The sequence below is a fragment of the Pseudophryne corroboree genome, chromosome 8, assembly GCF_028390025.1.
Source record: "Pseudophryne corroboree isolate aPseCor3 chromosome 8, aPseCor3.hap2, whole genome shotgun sequence".
NCBI lineage: Eukaryota > Metazoa > Chordata > Amphibia > Anura > Myobatrachidae > Pseudophryne > Pseudophryne corroboree.
In genome coordinates, this window is record NC_086451.1 from 204,608,180 (window position 1) to 204,628,038 (window position 19,859).

General features: G+C 47.5%; 1 protein-coding gene across 1 annotated transcript in view; it reads left to right on the plus strand.

Annotated features, from left to right (window-relative positions):
• Nucleotides 1-19,859, plus strand: part of LOC134947615 (adrenodoxin-like) — a 213,264-nt gene that overhangs the window by 185,027 nt on the left and 8,378 nt on the right. The gene's annotated exons all lie outside the window — the stretch shown is intronic.

A 19,859-nucleotide genomic window follows, 5' to 3' on the forward strand; every position in this document is an offset into this window, starting at 1 on the left:
GTCATCCTAATTGTTACGAGTATACTACTATCTCTTTATCAACCAGTGTACAGTGCGGTAGTTCACGGCTGTGGCTACCTCTGTGTCGGCACACGGCAGGCAGTCCGTCCGACCAGAATTGTATTATTTATTATTATATACCTACCACCTAACCGTGGTTTTTTTTTTCATTCTTTATACCGTCATAGTGTCATCCTAATTGTTACGAGTATACTACTATCTCTTTATCAACCAGTGTACAGTGCGGTAGTTCACGGCTGTGGCTACCTCTGTGTCGGCACACGGCAGGCAGTCCGTCCGACCAGAATTGTATTATTTATTATTATATACCTACCACCTAACCGTGGTTTTTTTTTCATTCTTTATACCGTCATAGTGTCATCCTAATTGTTACGAGTATACTACTATCTCTTTATCAACCAGTGTACAGTGCGGTAGTTCACGGCTGTGGCTACCTCTGTGTCGGCACACGGCAGGCAGTCCGTCCGACCAGAATTGTATTATTTATTATTACATACCTACCACCTAACCGTGGTTTTTTTTTCATTCTTTATACCGTCATAGTGTCATCCTAATTGTTACGAGTATACTACTATCTCTTTATCAACCAGTGTACAGTGCGGTAGTTCACGGCTGTGGCTACCTCTGTGTCGGCACACGGCAGGCAGTCCGTCCGACCAGAATTGTATTATTTATTATTATATACCTACCACCTAACCGTGGTTTTTTTTTCATTCTTTATACCGTCATAGTGTCATCCTAATTGTTACGAGTATACTACTATCTCTTTATCAACCAGTGTACAGTGCGGTAGTTCACGGCTGTGGCTACCTCTGTGTCGGCACACGGCAGGCAGTCCGTCCGACCAGAATTGTATTATTTATTATTATATACCTACCACCTAACCGTGGTTTTTTTTTTCATTCTTTATACCGTCATAGTGTCATCCTAATTGTTACGAGTATACTACTATCTCTTTATCAACCAGTGTACAGTGCGGTAGTTCACGGCTGTGGCTACCTCTGTGTCGGCACACGGCAGGCAGTCCGTCCGACCAGAATTGTATTATTTATTATTATATACCTACCACCTAACCGTGGTTTTTTTTTCATTCTTTATACCGTCATAGTGTCATCCTAATTGTTACGAGTATACTACTATCTCTTTATCAACCAGTGTACAGTGCGGTAGTTCACGGCTGTGGCTACCTCTGTGTCGGCACACGGCAGGCAGTCCGTCCGACCAGAATTGTATTATTTATTATTATATACCTACCACCTAACCGTGGTTTTTTTTTCATTCTTTATACCGTCATAGTGTCATCCTAATTGTTACGAGTATACTACTATCTCTTTATCAACCAGTGTACAGTGCGGTAGTTCACGGCTGTGGCTACCTCTGTGTCGGCAGTCGGCAGGCAGTCCGTCCATCCATAATTGTATTATTATTATAATATATACCACCTAACCGTGGTTTTTTTATACCACCTAACCGTGGCAGTCCGTCCATAATTGTATACTAGTATCCAATCCATCCATCTCCATTGTTTACCTGAGGTGCCTTTTAGTTCTGCCTATAAAATATGGAGAACAAAAAAGTTGAGGTTCCAAAATTAGGGAAAGATCAAGATCCACTTCCACCTCGTGCTGAAGCTGCTGCCACTAGTCATGGCCGAGACGATGAAATGCCAGCAACGTCGTCTGCCAAGGCCGATGCCCAATGTCATAGTACAGAGCATGTCAAATCCAAAACACCAAATATCAGAAAAAAAAGGACTCCAAAACCTAAAATAAAATTGTCGGAGGAGAAGCGTAAACTTGCCAATATGCCATTTACCACACGGAGTGGCAAGGAACGGCTGAGGCCCTGGCCTATGTTCATGGCTAGTGGTTCAGCTTCACATGAGGATGGAAGCACTCAGCCTCTCGCTAGAAAACTGAAAAGACTCAAGCTGGCAAAAGCACCGCAAAGAACTGTGCGTTCTTTGAAATCCCAAATCCACAAGGAGAGTCCAATTGTGTCGTTTGCGATGCCTGACCTTCCCAACACTGGACGTGAAGAGCATGCGCCTTCCACTATTTGCATGCCCCCTGCAAGTGCTGGAAGGAGCACCCGCAGTCCAGTTCCTGATAGTCAGATTGAAGATGTCAGTGTTGAAGTACACCAGGATGAGGAGGATATGGGTGTTGCTGGCGCTGGGGAGGAAATTGACCAGGAGGATTCTGATGGTGAGGTGGTTTGTTTAAGTCAGGCACCCGGGGAGACACCTGTTGTCCGTGGGAGGAATATGGCCGTTGACATGCCAGGTGAAAATACCAAAAAAATCAGCTCTTCGGTGTGGAGGTATTTCACCAGAAATGCGGACAACAGGTGTCAAGCCGTGTGTTCCCTTTGTCAAGCTGTAATAAGTAGGGGTAAGGACGTTAACCACCTCGGAACATCCTCCCTTATACGTCACCTGCAGCGCATTCATAATAAGTCAGTGACAAGTTCAAAAACTTTGGGTGACAGCGGAAGCAGTCCACTGACCAGTAAATCCCTTCCTCTTGTAACCAAGCTCACGCAAACCACCCCACCAACTCCCTCAGTGTCAATTTCCTCCTTCCCCAGGAATGCCAATAGTCCTGCAGGCCATGTCACTGGCAAGTCTGACGAGTCCTTTCCTGCCTGGGATTCCTCCGATGCATCCTTGCGTGTAACGCCTACTGCTGCTGGCGCTGCTGTTGTTGCCGCTGGGAGTCGATGGTCATCCCAGAGGGGAAGTCGTAAGCCCACTTGTACTACTTCCAGTAAGCAATTGACTGTTCAACAGTCCTTTGCGAGGAAGATGAAATATCACAGCAGTCATCCTACTGCAAAGCGGATAACTGAGGCCTTGGCATCCTGGGTGGTGAGAAACGTGGTTCCGGTATCCATCATTACTGCAGAGCCAACTAGAGACTTGTTGGAGGTACTGTGTCCCCGGTACCAAATACCATCTAGGTTCCATTTCTCTAGGCAGGCGATACCGAAAATGTACACAGACCTCAGAAAAAGAGTCACCAGTGTCCTAAAAAATGCAGCTGTACCCAATGTCCACTTAACCACGGACATGTGGACAAGTGGAGCAGGGCAGGGTCAGGACTATATGACTGTGACAGCCCACTGGGTAGATGTATGGACTCCCTCCGCAAGAACAGCAGCGGCGGCACTAGTAGCAGCATCTCGCAAACGCCAACTCTTTCCTAGGCAGGCTACGCTTTGTATCACCGGTTTCCAGAATACGCACACAGCTGATAACCTCTTACGGCAACTGAGGAAGATCATCGCGGAATGGCTTACCCCAATTGGACTCTCCTGTGGATTTGTGGCATCGGACAACGCCAGCAATATTGTGTGTGCATTAAATCTGGGCAAATTCCAGCACGTCCCATGTTTTGCACATACCTTGAATTTGGTGGTGCAGAATTTTTTAAAAAACGACAGGGGCGTGCAAGAGATGCTGTCGGTGGCCAGAAAAATTGCGGGACACTTTCGGCGTACAGGCACCACGTACAGAAGACTGGAGCACCACCAAAAACTACTGAACCTGCCCTGCCATCATCTGAAGCAAGAAGTGGTAACGAGGTGGAATTCAACCCTCTATATGCTTCAGAGGTTGGAGGAGCAGCAAAAGGCCATTCAAGCCTATACAATTGAGCACGATATAGGAGATGGAATGCACCTGTCTCAAGTGCAGTGGAGAATGATTTCAACGTTGTGCAAGGTTCTGATGCCCTTTGAACTTGCCACACGTGAAGTCAGTTCAGACACTGCCAGCCTGAGTCAGGTCATTCCCCTCATCAGGCTTTTGCTGAAGAAGCTGGAGGCATTGAAGAAGGAGCTAACACGGAGCGATTCCGCTAGGCATGTGGGACTTGTGGATGCAGCCCTTAATTCGCTTAACAAGGATTCACGGGTGGTCAATCTGTTGAAATCAGAGCACTACATTTTGGCCACCGTGCTCGATCCTAGATTTAAAGCCTACCTTGGATCTCTCTTTCCGAGAGAGCTGGGGTTGAAAGACCTGCTGGTGACAAAATTGTCAAGTCAAGCGGAACGCGACCTGTCAACATCTCCTCCTTCACATTCTCCCGCAACTGGGGGTGCGAGGAAAAGGCTCAGAATTCCGAGCCCACCCGCTGGCGGTGATGCAGGGCAGTCTGGAGCGACTGCTGATGCTGACATCTGGTCCGGACTGAAGGACCTGACAACGATTACGGACATGTCGTCTACTGTCACTGCATATGATTCTCTCAACATTGATAGAATGGTGGAGGATTATATGAGTGACCGCATCCAAGTAGGCACGTCACACAGTCCGTACTTATACTGGCAGGAAAAAGAGGCAATTTGGAGGCCCTTGCACAAACTGGCTTTATTCTACCTAAGTTGCCCTCCCACAAGTGTGTACTCCGAAAGAGTGTTTAGTGCCGCCGCTCACCTTGTCAGCAATCGGCGTACGAGGTTACATCCAGAAAATGTGGAGAAGATGATGTTCATTAAAATGAATTATAATCAATTCCTCCGCGGAGACATTGACCAGCAGCAATTGCCTCCACAAAGTACACAGGGAGCTGAGATGGTGGATTCCAGTGGGGACGAATTGATAATCTGTGAGGAGGGGGATGTACACGGTGATATATCGGAGGGTGAAGATGAGGTGGACATCTTGCCTCTGTAGAGCCAGTTTGTGCAAGGAGAGATTAATTGCTTCTTTTTTGGGGGGGGTCCAAACCAACCCGTCATATCAGTCACAGTCGTGTGGCAGACCCTGTCACTGAAATGATGGGTTGGTTAAAGTGTGCATGTCCTGTTTTGTTTATACAACATAAGGGTGGGTGGGAGGGCCCAAGGATAATTCCATCTTGCACCTCTTTTTTCTTTTCTTTTTCTTTGCATCATGTGCTGATTGGGGAGGGTTTTTTGGAAGGGACATCCTGCGTGACACTGCAGTGCCACTCCTAGATGGGCCCGGTGTTTGTGTCGGCCACTAGGGTCGCTAATCTTACTCACACAGTCAGCTACCTCATTGCGCCTCTTTTTTTCTTTGCGTCATGTGCTGTTTGGGGAGGGTTTTTTGGAAGGGACATCCTGCGTGACACTGCAGTGCCACTCCTAGATGTGCCCGGTGTTTGTGTCGGCCACTAGGGTCGCTAATCTTACTCACACAGTCAGCTACCTCATTGCGCCTCTTTTTTTCTTTGCGTCATGTGCTGTTTGGGGAGGGTTTTTTGGAAGGGCCATCCTGCGTGACACTGCAGTGCCACTCCTAGATGGGCCCGGTGTTTGTGTCGGCCACTAGGGTCGCTTATCTTACTCACACAGCGACCTCGGTGCAAATTTTAGGACTAAAAATAATATTGTGAGGTGTGATGTGTTCAGAATAGGCTGAAAATGAGTGTAAATTATGTTTTTTGAGGTTAATAATACTTTGGGATCAAAATTACCCCCAAATTCTATGATTTAAGCTGTTTTTTAGGGTTTTTTGAAAAAAACACCCGAATCCAAAACACACCCGAATCCGACAAAAAAAATTCGGTGAGGTTTTGCCAAAACGCGGTCGAACCCAAAACACGGCCGCGGAACCGAACCCAAAACCAAAACACAAAACCCGAAAAATTTCCGGCGCTCATCTCTAATAAAAAGTTGTTTACATTCATGTCCAGGGTCGTTACTAGCTTCTACTGCCGTTCCCCCAAACTCCCGTACTTGTTCCAATGTTCCTCAGAGCAGTAGATTTTGAACTGAATTTGGAAACCCCCCTCAAGTAATCCTACGTTTGCCACTGTATTCCATACTTGCCTACTCTCCCGGAATGGCCGGGAGGCTCCCAAAAATCGGGTGACCCTCCCGGCCCCCCCGGAAGAGCAGGCAAGTCTCCCGATTCGTGGGGTCCCCCCTGCCCGTCCGCCCACTTAGTGTGTAAAGTGGGCGGTCCGGGCAGTTGATGACGCGATTCTTGCTAAATCGCGTCATCATAGCCATGCCCCCTGCAGTGTAATGCCGGTGATCGCGGCATTACATAGCGGGGGCGTGGCTTAAAAGAGGCATCATCATGACCCCGCCCTTGGTCCGCCCCCACTCCGCCCTTTCTCCGCCTCCGGCCCACCCCCTCCTCGACTTCACAGCCTCCCCTGCCCGCCCTCTGAGCCGACCTAGCTGCTCTCTCCCGCAGAGAGCAGCCAGAATGTAGGTAAGTATGCTGTATTCTCTCCTAAGATGTCAGGCTTTACAAATTCATTATCTTTCAGTAATAAAAATGTATGAATTCCTTAGTGTGTGCAACTTTTTAGGCCACACATATCAAACACACTGATGTTGTAGGGCTGAGACATTAAAAGCTCAACATTGATGTCATCATTGGTATTTGACCATGGGGTAAACATGAGCTGCAAAGGTTTGCAGATGGTTTGCCGATGTACCTATATGCAGAGTGCAAGCTCCAGATATGGATATTAATTAGAGATGTGCAGCGGGCATTTTTCGAGTTTTGTGTTTTGGTTTTGGATTCGGTTCCGTGGTCGTGTTTTAGATTCGGATGCGTTTAGGCAAAACCACCTTTTCGAATTTTTGTTGGATTCAGATGCGTTTTGGATTCGGGTGTTTTTTTTCAAAAACCCCTCAAAAACAGCTTAAATCATAGAATTTTGGGGTAATTTTGATCCTATAGTATTATTAAGCGCAATAACCATAATTTCCACTCATTTCCAGTCTATTCTGAATACCTCACACCTCACAATATTCTTTTTAGTCCTAAAATTTGCACCGAGGTCGCTGGATGACTAAGCTAAGCGACCCAAGTGGGCGGCACAAACACCTGGCCCATCTAGGAGTGGCACTGCAGTGTCAGACAGGATGGCAGATTTAAAAAATAGTCCCCAAACAGCACATGATGCAAAGATAAAAAAAAAGAGGTGCAAGATGGAATTGTCCTTGAGCCCTCCCACCCACCCTTATGTTGTATAACCAGGACATGTACACTTTAACAAACCCATCATTTCAGCGACAGGGTCTGCCACAAGACTGTGGCTGAAATGACTGGTTGGTTTGGGCCCCCACCAAAAAAGAAGCAATCTCTCCTTGCACAAACTGGCTCTACAGAGGCAAGATGTCCACCTCATCCTCATCACCCGATTCCTCACCCCTTTCACTGTGTACATCCTCCTCCTCACAGAGTATTAATTCATCCCCACTGGAATCCACCATCACAGGTCCCTGTGTACTTTCTGGAGGCAATTGCTGGTAAATGTCTCCACGGAAGAATTTATTAGAATTCATTTTGATGAACATCATCTTCTCCACATTTTCTGGAAGTAACCTCCTACGCCGATCACTGACAAGGTGACCAGCTGCACTAAACACTCTTTCGGAGTACACACTGGCGGGGGGGTAACTTAGGTAAAATAAAGCCAGTTTGAACAAGGGCCTCCAAATTGCCTCTTATTCCTGCCAGTATACGTACGGACTGTCTGACATGCCTACAGTGATGTTGTCACTCATATAATCCCCCACCATTCTTTCAATGGTGACAGAATCATATGCAGTGACAGTAGACGACATGTCAGTAATCGTTGGCAGGTCCTTCAGTCCGGACCAGATGTCAGCACTTGCTCCTGACTGCCCTGCATCACCGCCAGCGGGTGGTTTTGGAAATGTTATCCTTTTCCTAGCAGCTCCAGTGGCGGTAGAAAATTAAGGAGGAACTGTTGGCGGGTCACGTTCTGCTTGACTTGACAATTGTCTCACCAGCAGGTCTTTGAACATTTGCAGACTTGTGTCTGCCGGAAAGAGAGATATAACGTAGGCTTAACCTAGGATCGAGCACGGTGGCCAAAATGTAGTGCTCTGATTTCAACAGACTGACCACCCATGAATCCTGGTTAAGCAAATGAAGGGCTCCTTCCACAAGTCCCACATGCCTAGCGGAATCGCTCCGTTTTAGCTCCTCCTTCAATCTCTCCAGCTGCTTCTGCAAAAGCCTGATGAGGGGAATGACCTGACTTAGGTTGGCAGTGTCTGAACTGACTTCACGTGTGGCAAGTTCAAAGGGTTGGAGAACTTTGCACAACATGGAAATCATTCTCCACTGCACTTGAGTCAGGTGCATTCCCCCTCCTTTGCCTATATCGTAGGCAGATGTATAGGCTTGAATGGCCTTTTGCTGCTCCTCTATCCTCTGAAGCATATAGAGGGTTGAATTCCACCTCGTTACCACCTCTTGCTTCAGCTGATGGCAGGGCATGTTCATGAGTGTTTGATGGCGCTCCAGTCTTCGGCATGCGGTTGCTGAATGCCGAAAGTGGCCCACAATTCTTCGGGCCACCGACAACATCTCCTGCACGCCCCTGTCGTTTTAAAAAAAATTATGCACCACCAAATTAATTGTATGTGCAAAACATGGGACGTGCTGGAATTTGCCCACATGTAATGCATGCACAATATTGGTGGCGTTGTCCGATATCACAAATCCCCAGGAGAGTCCAATTGGGGTAAGCCAATCTGAGATGATGTTCCACAGTGTCCGTAAGAGGTTGTCAGCTGTGTGCCTCTTATGGAAAGCGATGATACAAAGCGTAGCCTGCCTAGGAACGAGTTGGCATTTGCGAGATGCTGCTACTGGTGCCGCTGCTGTTGTTGCTGCGGGAGGCAATACATCTACCCAGTGGGCTGTCACAGTCATATAGTCCTTAGTCTGCCCTGCTCCACTTGTCCACATGTCCGTGGTTAAGTGGACAGTGGGTACAACTGCATTTTTTAGGACACTGGTGACTCTTTTTCTGACGTCTGTGTACATTCTCGGTATCGCCTGCCTAGAGAAGTGGAACCTAGATGGGATTTGGTACCGGGGACACACTATGTCAAGCAATTCTCTAAGTCCCTGTGAACTAACGGTGGATACCAGACGCACGTCTAACAACAACATAGTTGTCAAGGCCTGAGTTATTCGCTTTGCAACAGGATGACTGCTGTCATATTTCATCTTCCTCACAAAGGACTGTTGGACAGTCAATTGCTTACTGGAAGTAGTACAAGTGGTCTTCTGATGATTGACTCCCAGCAGCAACAACAGCAGCGCCAGCAGCAACAGCAGCAGTAGGCGTTCCACTCAAGGATCCATCGTAGGAATCCCAGTTAGGAGAGGACTCGTCAGACTTGCCAGTGACATGGCCTGCAGGACTATTGTCGTTCCTGTCTAAGGAGGAAATTGACATTGAGGGTGTTGGTGGTGTGGTTTGCAGGAGCTTGGGTACAAGAGGAAGAAGGTATTTAGTTGTCAGTGGACTGCTTCCGCTGTCACCCAAAGTTTTTGAACTTGTCAATGACTTCTGATGAATGCGCTCCAGGTGACGTATAAGGGAGGATGTTCCTAGGTGGTAACGTCCTTACCCCTTCTTATTACAGCTTGACAAAGGCAACACACGGCTTGACACCTGTTGTCCGCATTTCTGTTGAAATAATTCCACACCGAAGAGGTGATTTTTTTTGTATTTTGACCAGGCATGTCAATGGCCTTATTCATCCCACGGACAACAGGTGTCTCCCTGGTTGCCTGACTTAAACAAACCACCTCACCATCAGAATCCTCCTCGTCAATTTCCTCCTCAGCGCCAGCAACACCCATATCCTCATCCTGGTGTACTTCAACAGTGACATCTTCAATTTGAATATCAGGAACTGGACTGTGGGTGCTCCTTCCAGCACTTCCAGGGGGCGTGCAAATGGTGGAAGGAGCCACCTCTTCCCGTCCAGTGTTGGGAAGGTCAGGCATCGCACCCGCCGACATATTTGGACTCTCCTTGGGGATTTGTGATTTAGAACGCACAATTCTTTGCTGTGCTTTTGCCAGCTTAACTCTTTTCATTTTTCTAGCGGGAGGATGAGTGCTTCCATCGTCATGTGAAGCTGAACCACTAGCCATGAACATAGGCCAGTGCCTCAGCCGTTCCTTGCCACTCCGTGTCGTAAATGGCATATTGGCAAGTTTACGTTTCTCCTCAGACGCTTTTAATTTAGATTTTTGGGTCATTTTACTGAACTTTAGTTTTTTGGATTTTACATGCTCTCTACTATGACATTGGGCATCGGCCTTGGCAGACGACGTTGATGGCATTGAATCGTGTCTGCCATGACTAGTGGCAGCAGCTTCAGCACTAGGTGGAAGTGGATCTTGATCTTTCCCTATTTTACCCTCCACATTTTTGTTCTCCATTTTTTAATGTGTGGAATTACATGCCAGTAATATATCTGGAATTATTCAGCGGTAATGTCTGGAATTAGATACCACTAGATAGATATCAGATACCACTGTGACTGGAATGATGATGACCTGTGCACAGTGACAGGACACTACCACAGCACCCTACAGCAGCAAGATGCAGCACTGGACTATTAGTAATGTACTGTAGTATACTGAGCATCACAATGCAGCACAAGACAATGAGCAGTGATACTGAGCACTGATGAGGATAATACTGAGAAGAACTGACACTGAGCAGCAAGATGCAGCACTGGACTATTAGTAATGTACTGTAGTATACTGAGCACCACAATGCAGCACAAGACAATGAGCAGTGATACTGAGCACTGATGAGGATACTAGAACTGACACTGAGCAGCAAGATGCAGCACTGGACTATTAGTAATGTACTGTAGTATACTGAGCACCACAATGCAGCACAAGACAATGAGCAGTGATACTGAGCACTGATGAGGATACTAGAACTGACACTGAGCAGCAAGATGCAGCACTGGACTATTAGTAATGTACTGTAGTATACTGAGCACCACAATGCAGCACAAGACAATGAGCAGTGATCCTGAGCACTGATGAGGATACTAACTGAGAACTGACACTGAGCAGGAGAGACACACTACTAGTATTACTGAGCAGCAATAAGTAAGCACTGATACTGAGCACTGATATTGAGATTTCCACTGAGAGAACGTAGCCAAGTCCTCTCCACTCTCTCTACAATGCACGAGTGAAAATGACGGCGACGTGCGGCTCTTTATATGGAATCCGAATCTCGTGAGATTCCGACAGCGGGATGATGACGTTTTCCCTCGTTCGGGTTTTCCAAGTCAGGCGGGAACAACCGAGCCTTCCTCGGACCCGTGTAAACCATGTGGAGTTCGGGGGTGTTCGGTTCTCGGAGATCCGAACCCGCTCATCTCTAATATTAACATGGATATGCAAGAGTAAAGATTATGCTATGCTACTTAATGTTTCATCATGCTTTATGGCAATTATTATTATTTTTTAATAGAAAGGAACTTAAAAATTGATAACCCACAATGCAGCCTGTATTCGCACTGAACACCTAGGTCAAAATGTAATAGAGTGAGAGTTTCAGAAAGTGAGAGATTTGGTAAGGATTTTCAGTTTTTTTAAGTGGCAATCATTTACACTGCAAAACTAAGTTGATCTTGCTGTGTAAATGATTGCCACTTTAAAAAAACTGCAAAACCTTACCAAATCTCTCACTTTTTGAAACGCTCACTCTATTGCACTTGGCCCCTAATCTGTAACCTAGACAGCAAATGTGTGCAGAAAAAAAAGTGGGGTCCCCTAAAAATGCCGCTACTACTGCTAGGCTTTGACAGGCTTAGCTGGGAACAATATAGCAGGGCAATGGACAGTGTAGGTTACCCCCATGTCATGATGTCATCAGCTCCAACCTATTCACCATGGGACTGAATTCCCCAGGGTAATGGTGTGTGGGGTCTGCAATGGAAATCCAGACCCCACAGGGTAAACAGGCTTATGCTGACAGCACCATCCCTCTTTCAGTACCACTGGTCAGTGAGTGTGGGTTAATAATCCTAGTAGAAAAATGATATAAGTGGTTTTTTGCTGACTACAGGCACCAGCAAGCCCCATCATGAACATTGCAGGGCATGCTGACATTTGGAGTCCTCTAAGTGCCAGCATGCCCTTGCATCAAAACCCACCGATAAAAAATATTTTTAAACAAAGAAACCTGGCACACAGCATAGATTTAACATTTTATCTAAATAAATACTTTTTCTCTTTTTCTCTTACATCCTAGAGGATACTAGGGTCCACATTAGTACCATGGGGTATAGACGGGTCCACTAGGAGCCTCGGGCACTTTAAAAAATTAATAGTGTGCACTGGCTCCTCCCTCTATGCCCCTCCTACCAGACTCAGTTAAGAAAATGTGCCCGGAGGAGCCAGTCACGCTTTGGAGAGCTCCTGAAGAGTTTTCTACATTTTATTTTTCTGTTTATTATTTTCAGTCAGGACTGTTTGGCAACAGCCTGACTGCTTCGTTGGACTTAGGGGGGAGAACGGCCCAACTTCCTAAAGAGTTAATGGTCCTGTTTCTCTGCTGACAGGACACTGAGCTCCTAAGGGAGCCATTCGCGAGCCACATCACGGCACAGCGTACCACCCGCAGCACGCCACCACCCCCTAACAGAGCCAGAAGACTGAAGAGTGGTGAGTACAGCGCTAGTGTCCCGGTTAGCGGGCCGCCGGCGGGAATGGATGCACAAGGCTAGGAGCGCAGTTCTGAGTAGAGGTTGCGCTCCTAGGGCTCAGAAGGACATTTTCATATAGGTGTCCTGCTGCTGAGGGGCTCGCTGAGCCACCACTATTACCCACACTGACTACAGACATAACAGGGGTTTTAACACGCTGTTTTTCACAAAAATTACCTCAGCTCAGTTTCAATAAAGTGTGGGAAGCCGCGTGCCATTAAGGGGGCGTGGCTTCTCACTGAACGGATCCAGCAGCTCACCAGCGCCATTTTCCCTCTGCAGATTGTACGAGCAGCATATACAGGGAAGCGCAGCTCCTCCACGAGGACTCCTTGTCTCCTCAGCGGCAGGAGTGAGGGGGGGGAAGGGGTAGCAGTGATAGTATACTGTTAGGGTCTCCTGCCCTGTGCTGCCACGTCGTCATGGCAACCGGGAGACAAGTGCTAGTGGAGTAACCTGAGCGCAGCTGATACTCCGGTTCGGGTCTTTTGCTGTGCAGTGGTTATAGGCTCTGTGCACGGCAGGGGATCCGGTGCTGGTTTTTGTGCTCACAGTCTGTGAGGTCTGAGTGGGGCGTGGACAGCACCTGCTTTATAAGTCCTCTTTTCAGGGTAAGCAGATGCTGCTGAATCTTTGTTGGTTAGTCAGTTCATGAAAGTTAGCCAGTACTGTGTAGCTTTGTATTTGTTTGTTGCTTACTGCAAATAGGCCTGGGGATTTGGTATTACACTCTGCCAATCCAGATCTAGCAGTAAGACTGGAGTCAGTCGTTTAGCTTGCTGGGGTTCTGTTACTACTCTGTGAATTTAGCAAGTTTGCAGCTGTATTCTAAGACTTGCCTGTCTAATCCTGTCTCACTGTGCTAGGTGTCAGGGGTCAGTTTAGTGGCAGTAAGCTAAAACCTGTGCACTGCAAGTGAGAAATAGGATTGTGGAGACTCTCCTTGTGTCTATCATTCCATCTCTGACCAAGGAGTTTACTGCCACACCCGTTGGTAACCCTTTAGGGTTTTGCTGTTGCCCTTAGCAACAGCATTTCGGGTTCTCTATGTATTAAAACACATCTTGCTTTTTCCATCTGTGCAGTTCTAATACAAGGGAGATACCCAGTTCCTTAGCCTCTGGGCTTCTCTGTTCACTTTGTGTGTATTTTGTTACCCTATTACCTTCTGTGTACGTTATGTCATATTCCCCAGTTTGTCTGTGAGTCCATTTGTTTTGCATAACAGTTCAAACACCAGTACATTCCTGCAGACACTGGAGTGCATAACAGTTCTGACACCAGTACTTTCCTGCAGGCACTGGTGTGCATAACATATTCAGCAGCCTAATACTCCTGTTGAAATTTTGTGGGAATATGGAGCATACCCCTCAAAATACGTTGCAACAGGTGGTCGATCAGGTGCAGGTCCTGACTCGACAATTTAATGATTTGTCCATTAAAATGCACACCTCCAAGGCTGCTGGTGGAGCTCCCGCAGCAGCAGCACCTGCAGGGGTTAAGGAGCCGAAAGTAAATCTCCCGGATCGTTTTTCTGGAGATCGCTCGCAGTTCTTTTGTTTCAAGGAGAGCTGCAAGCTATACTTCCGGCTTAGGCCTCAGTCTTCTGGGTCGGAGATTCAGCGGGTGGGCATAGTGATTTCCTTGCTACAAGGAGACCCACAGGTCTGGGCATATGGGTTGCAGCCTGACTGTCCGTCGCTTAAAAGTGTTGATGCTTTTTTTACGGCACTGGGCATGTTGTATGATGACCCTGACAAGACGGCCTCAGCCGAGGCTCAGATTTCGATCCTTAAGCAAGGGCGAAGGCCAGTTGAGGTTTACTGTACGGAGTTTCGGAGGTTGGCCCATGATACCCAGTGGAATGACCCAGCCCTGAGACACCAGTACCGAAGAGGTCTTTCTAACCAGATAAAGGACCAACTGGTACAATATCCCTTGCCTGATAGCTTGGATCAGCTCATGCAGTTATCCATCCGGGTGGATAGACGGCTGAGAGAGCGTAGGCTTGAAAGGGAGACTGAGATTTCCTTCCTTCCCAAGGGAACCTCAGACTCTGAGGAATTTTCTGAGGAGCCTATGCAGATTGGGGCTACCCGCCTCTCCTCGCGTGAGAAGACGCGGAGGAGACAGCAGGGGTTGTGTTTGTATTGTGGGAATAAAGGTCATGTGGTAGTATCATGCCCAGAAAAGCCGGAAAACTTCAGGGCCTGAGGGTGATGGGAAATATCCTGTCAGGCCAGAAGTCAGAATTTCCCAAGAAGACTTTTATCATTCCGGTGACCTTGAAGATCCTCGGTCAAACTGTCAAGACTGAGGCCTTTGTGGACAGTGGGGCCGACGGGGTTTTTATGGACCGCCAATTCGCCCTGAAACACTCTGTTCCCTTAGTACCCTTGGCATCGGAAATTGAGATTTGTGGGTTAAACGGGGAACCATTATCCCAAGGTAAAATTACCTCTTGCACTAGCCAGATTTCTTTGTTTATTGGAGCCACACACTCTGAAAAATTGTCCTTTTATGTGACTGTCTGTACTTTTGCCCCATTGGTGTTGGGGTTACCCTGGTTAAGGGCCCACAATCCTCAATTTGACTGGGTCTCTGGGGAGATTCTTAGTTGGGGTACTGATTGTTTCAGGAGTTGCTTGAGCCTTCCAGTCAGGCTCTCGCAGCTAAGTTTGCCAGGATTGCCAGGGTGTTATGCAGATTTTGCGGACGTGTTCTCCAAAAAAGTTGCAGAGGTACTACCTCCCCATCGCCCCTATGACTGTGCCATTGATTTGTTGCCAAATGCTAAGCTTCCCAAGAGCAGGTTGTACTCCCTGTCACGTCCTGAGACTCAGGCTATGGCAGAGTACATTCAGGAGAACTTGGCTAAGGGATTTATCAGACCTTCACAGTCTCCAGTTGGGTCGGGGTTCTTCTTCGTGGGTAAAAAGGACGGTTCGTTGCGACCCTGCATCGACTTCAGGGAATTGAACCGTATCACGATTAAAAACTCATACCCACTGCCTCTCATTTCGGTCTTGTTTGACCAGCTTCGTACTGCCACCATTTTTTCTAAGATTGACCTACGCGGTGCGTACAATCTAATCCGAATAAGAGAGGGGGATGAATGGAAGACTACCTTTAATACCCACTCAGGGCATTATGAATATTTGGTGATGCCTTTTGGGCTCTGTAATGCCCCGGCAGTCTTCCAGGATTTCATGAATGATGTGCTCAGGGAATATTTGGATAGATTCTTAGTTGTATACTTAGATGACATCCTAATCTTCTCCCATTCCCTGGAGGAACATCGGAAGCATGTACGCTTAGTCCTCCAGAAACTCAGAGACCACCGGCTTGGGGCGAAGCTGGAGAAGTGCGAATTTGAAGTTCAGCAAATCGCATTTCTAGGATATATTATCTCCCCAGAAGGTTTCCAAATGGAGGGTTCCAAGGTACAGGCAGTCCTGGATTGGGTGCAGCCCACTAGTTTGAAGGCGCTTCAGCATTTATTTATTATTATTTATTTATTTATTAGCAGTTTCTTATATAGCGCAGCATATTCCGTTGCGCTTTACAATTAGCATTTCCTGGGCTTTGCGAATTTTTATAGACGATTTATCGCTGGATTTTCGTCTATAGTGGCGCCCTTGGTGGCACTCACTAAGAAAGGGGCGGATGTTGCTCACTGGTCTTGTGAGGCTAAAGCGGCTTTTGCCCGTCTCAAAAGGGCATTTGTTTCGGCCAAGGTGCTGCGACACCCAGATCCAGAGCGTCCTTTTGTGGTGGAGGTGGATGCCTCTGAGATGGGTATTGGGGCAGTGCTTTCTCAGATGGGAGTGTCTGATAATCGCCTTCATCCCTGTGCTTACTTTTCCCGTAAATTTTCGCCTGCCGAGATGAATTATGACGTGGGTAACCGGGAATTGTTGGCTATTAAGGATGCACTCGAGGAGTGGAGACACTGGCTTGAGGGGGCTAAGTTTGTGGTCTCAATTCTCACTGACCATAAGAATCTGGCATATTTAGAGTCAGCGAAGCGTCTCAATGCCAGGCAGGCACGATGGGCTTTGTTTTTTGCTCGCTTTAATTTTTTGATAACATATTGCCCTGGGTCAAAAAACATCAAGGCTGATGCGCTCTCGCGGAGTTTTGCTCAAATCCAGGAGACCACCGAGGAGCCGTTGCCCATTGTTTCCCCATCATGTATTAAAGTGGGCATTACCCAGGACCTCTTATCATTAGTCCTTAGAGCACAGGAGCAGGCTCCTCCAGACCTTCCGGTAGGTCTTTTGTTTGTGCCTCCTAGGTTAAGACAGCGAGTGTTCCTGGAATTCCATGCCAAGAAGTCGGCAGGTCACCCGGGTATTGCCAGAACTCGGGAGTTGCTATCTAGGGCGGTGTGGTGGCCCTCGGTGGCTAAGGATGTGGATCAGTGGGTTCGGGCATGTGACATCTGTGCCCGAAATAAGACTCCTAGAGGGGTTCCTGTTGGCCCATTACATCCACTCTCTATCCCATCTAAGCCATGGACCCACATTTCAATGGATTTTGTGGTGGACTTGCCCAAATCCTCGGGGATGACAGCCATCTGGGTTGTCGTTGACAGGTTTTCGAAGATGGCGCACTTCGTTCCACTGGTTGGGCTGCCATCAGCCAGACGCCTGTCTGAATTATTTATGCTGCATGTTGTGCGTCTCCACGGGTTGCCACTTGATGTGGTCTCTGACCGCGGATCCCAGTTTGTGGCCAAATTCTGGAGGGCATTTTGTTCCGATCTCCAGATTTCTGTCAGCTTGTCGTCAGGCTACCATCCGCAGTCTAATGGGCAGACTGAAAGGGTGAACCAGTCCTTGGAGCAGTTCCTCAGGTGTTATGTCTCCAAGTGTCAGACTGACTGGGTTGCTCATCTGTCCATGGCGGAGTTTGCCTATAACAACGCGGCTCACTCTGCTACAGGGATCTCTCCCTTCCTTTGTGTGTATGGGCATCATCCTAGGGCCAATTCTTTTGACCCCCTGGACTCCACGCCTGGTGGTTCCTCTGTGGTTTCGGTCCTTAGAGGTATTTGGCGGAAAGTGAAGAAAGCCCTTGTGTCTGTGTCATTAGTGACCAAAAGGGTTTTTGATAAGCGGAAAAGACCCTGCAGCTTCAAATTAGGAGACTTCGTCTGGTTGTCTACCAAGAATTTGAAGTTGAGACAGCCATCTCATAAGTTAGGGCCCCGGTTCATCGGCCCTTATAAGATCACCAGGGTTATCAATCCGGTGGCATTTCAGTTAGATCTGCCCCGTTCTTTGGGTATCAATAAAACATTTCATTGTTCCCTTTTAAAACGGGCGATTAGTAATCCTTCTTCCAGTGGAAGACCTTCCCCTCTTCTGATACATGGCCAGAGGGAGTTTTTTGTTGAAAGGATTCTTGACTCCAAGGTGGTTCGGGGTCGGCTGTCATTTTTGGTGCACTGGAAGGGGTATGGCCCGGAGGAGCGGTCGTGGGTGCGCAGTTGTGATCTTCATGCCCCCAGACTGATACGCTCTTTCTTCTCGCAGTTCCCCGATAAACCCGGTGGTAGGGGTTCTTTGACCCCTCGTCAGAGGGGGGGTACTGTTAGGGTCTCCTGCCCTGTGCTGCCACGTCGTCAACCGGGAGACAAGTGCTAGTGGAGTAACCTGAGCGCAGCTGATACTCCGGTTCGGGTCTTTTGCTGTGCAGTGGTTATAGGCTCTGTGCACGGCAGGGGATCCGGTGCTGGTTTTTGTGCTCACAGTCTGTGAGGTCTGAGTGGGGCGTGGACAGCACCTGCTTTATAAGGCCTCTTTTCAGGGTAAGCAGATGCTGCTGAATCTTTGTTGGTTAGTCAGTTCATGAAAGTTAGCCAGTACTGTGTAGCTTTGTATTTGTTTGTTGCTTACTGCAAATAGGCCTGGGGATTTGGTATTACACTCTGCCAATCCAGACCTAGCAGTAAGACTGGAGTCAGTCGTTTAGCTTGCTGGGGTTCTGTTACTACTCTGTGAACTTAGCAAGTTTGCGGCTGTATTCTAAGACTTGCCTGTCTAATCCTGTCTCACTGTGCTAGGTGTCAGGGGTCAGTTTAGTGGCAGTAAGCTAAAACCTGTGCACTGCAAGTGAGAAATAGGATTGTGGAGACTCTCCTTGTGTCTATCATTCCATCTCTGACCAAGGAGTTTACTGCCACACCCGTTGGTAACCCTTTAGGGTTTTGCTGTTGCCCTTAGCAACAGCATTTCGGATTCTCTATGTATTAAAACACAACATCTTGCTTTTTCCATCTGTGCAGTTCTAATACAAGGGAGATACCCAGTTCCTTAGCCTCTGGGCTTCTCTGTTCACTTTGTGTGTATTTTGTTACCCTATTACCTTCTGTGTACGTTATGTCATATTCCCCAGTTTGTCTGTGAGTCCATTTGTTTTGCATAACAGTTCAAACACCAGTACATTCCTGCAGACACTGGAGTGCATAACAGTTCTGACACCAGTACTTTCCTGCAGGCACTGGTGTGCATAACATATACTAAGCCCTATTAAAGTGCTAGTATCGCGACCCAGCTAAAATTTTTGCTTTGGCTAAAGGGGCGCTATGTGGCTGGCTCTGATTTCTGTGTCTCCCTAAGACTCTGTAAAGATAATCTGTGTTCCCATTGTGTGTGTGTGGGTGTCCATTCACAGCCATGTCCAGGGACTGCGTGTCATGCACAGCGGAGTGTCTTTCCTTCCCTGGGGACTCACTACCCTGTACTCAGGATAGTGTCCATTCTCAGGCTAGTGGAGCAGAACCCCCATGGTTAGCTTCCATTAAAGGGATGATATCTAATATTTCTACAAAATTATCCCATAAAGAGAAAGAGATGCAAATTTTAAGACAGACTATACCAGCATCTCACACCCCCGCCATTTGCCTGCAAAAGCATACTCTGACCCAACTCATGCAGGGTGATACTGATGATGATACATCAGATCCAGAGGAGGGTGAAGTAGATGTGAGTGGGGGGATGCCGTCCTGTCACAGGGCATACAGGCCATGATAGAAGCTGTCAGAAATGTCCTGCACATTCATGATAAGATGGCTGAGATTGAGGAGGAATCTTATTTTAATATAAAAAAGAAATCCTCAGCTACCTTTCCGGCATCAAAGGAATTCAATACTTTGAACAAACTTGGGCTAATCCTGACAAAAAATGTCAGATTTCTAGGTGGACGCATCGGTATCTAGGCTGTCGCATAAGATAGTCTTACCTGTTCCTGGGGCAGCATCCTTAAAGGACACAGCTGACCGCAAGATTGAGAACACTCTCAAATCACTGTACACTGCTGCTGGGGTG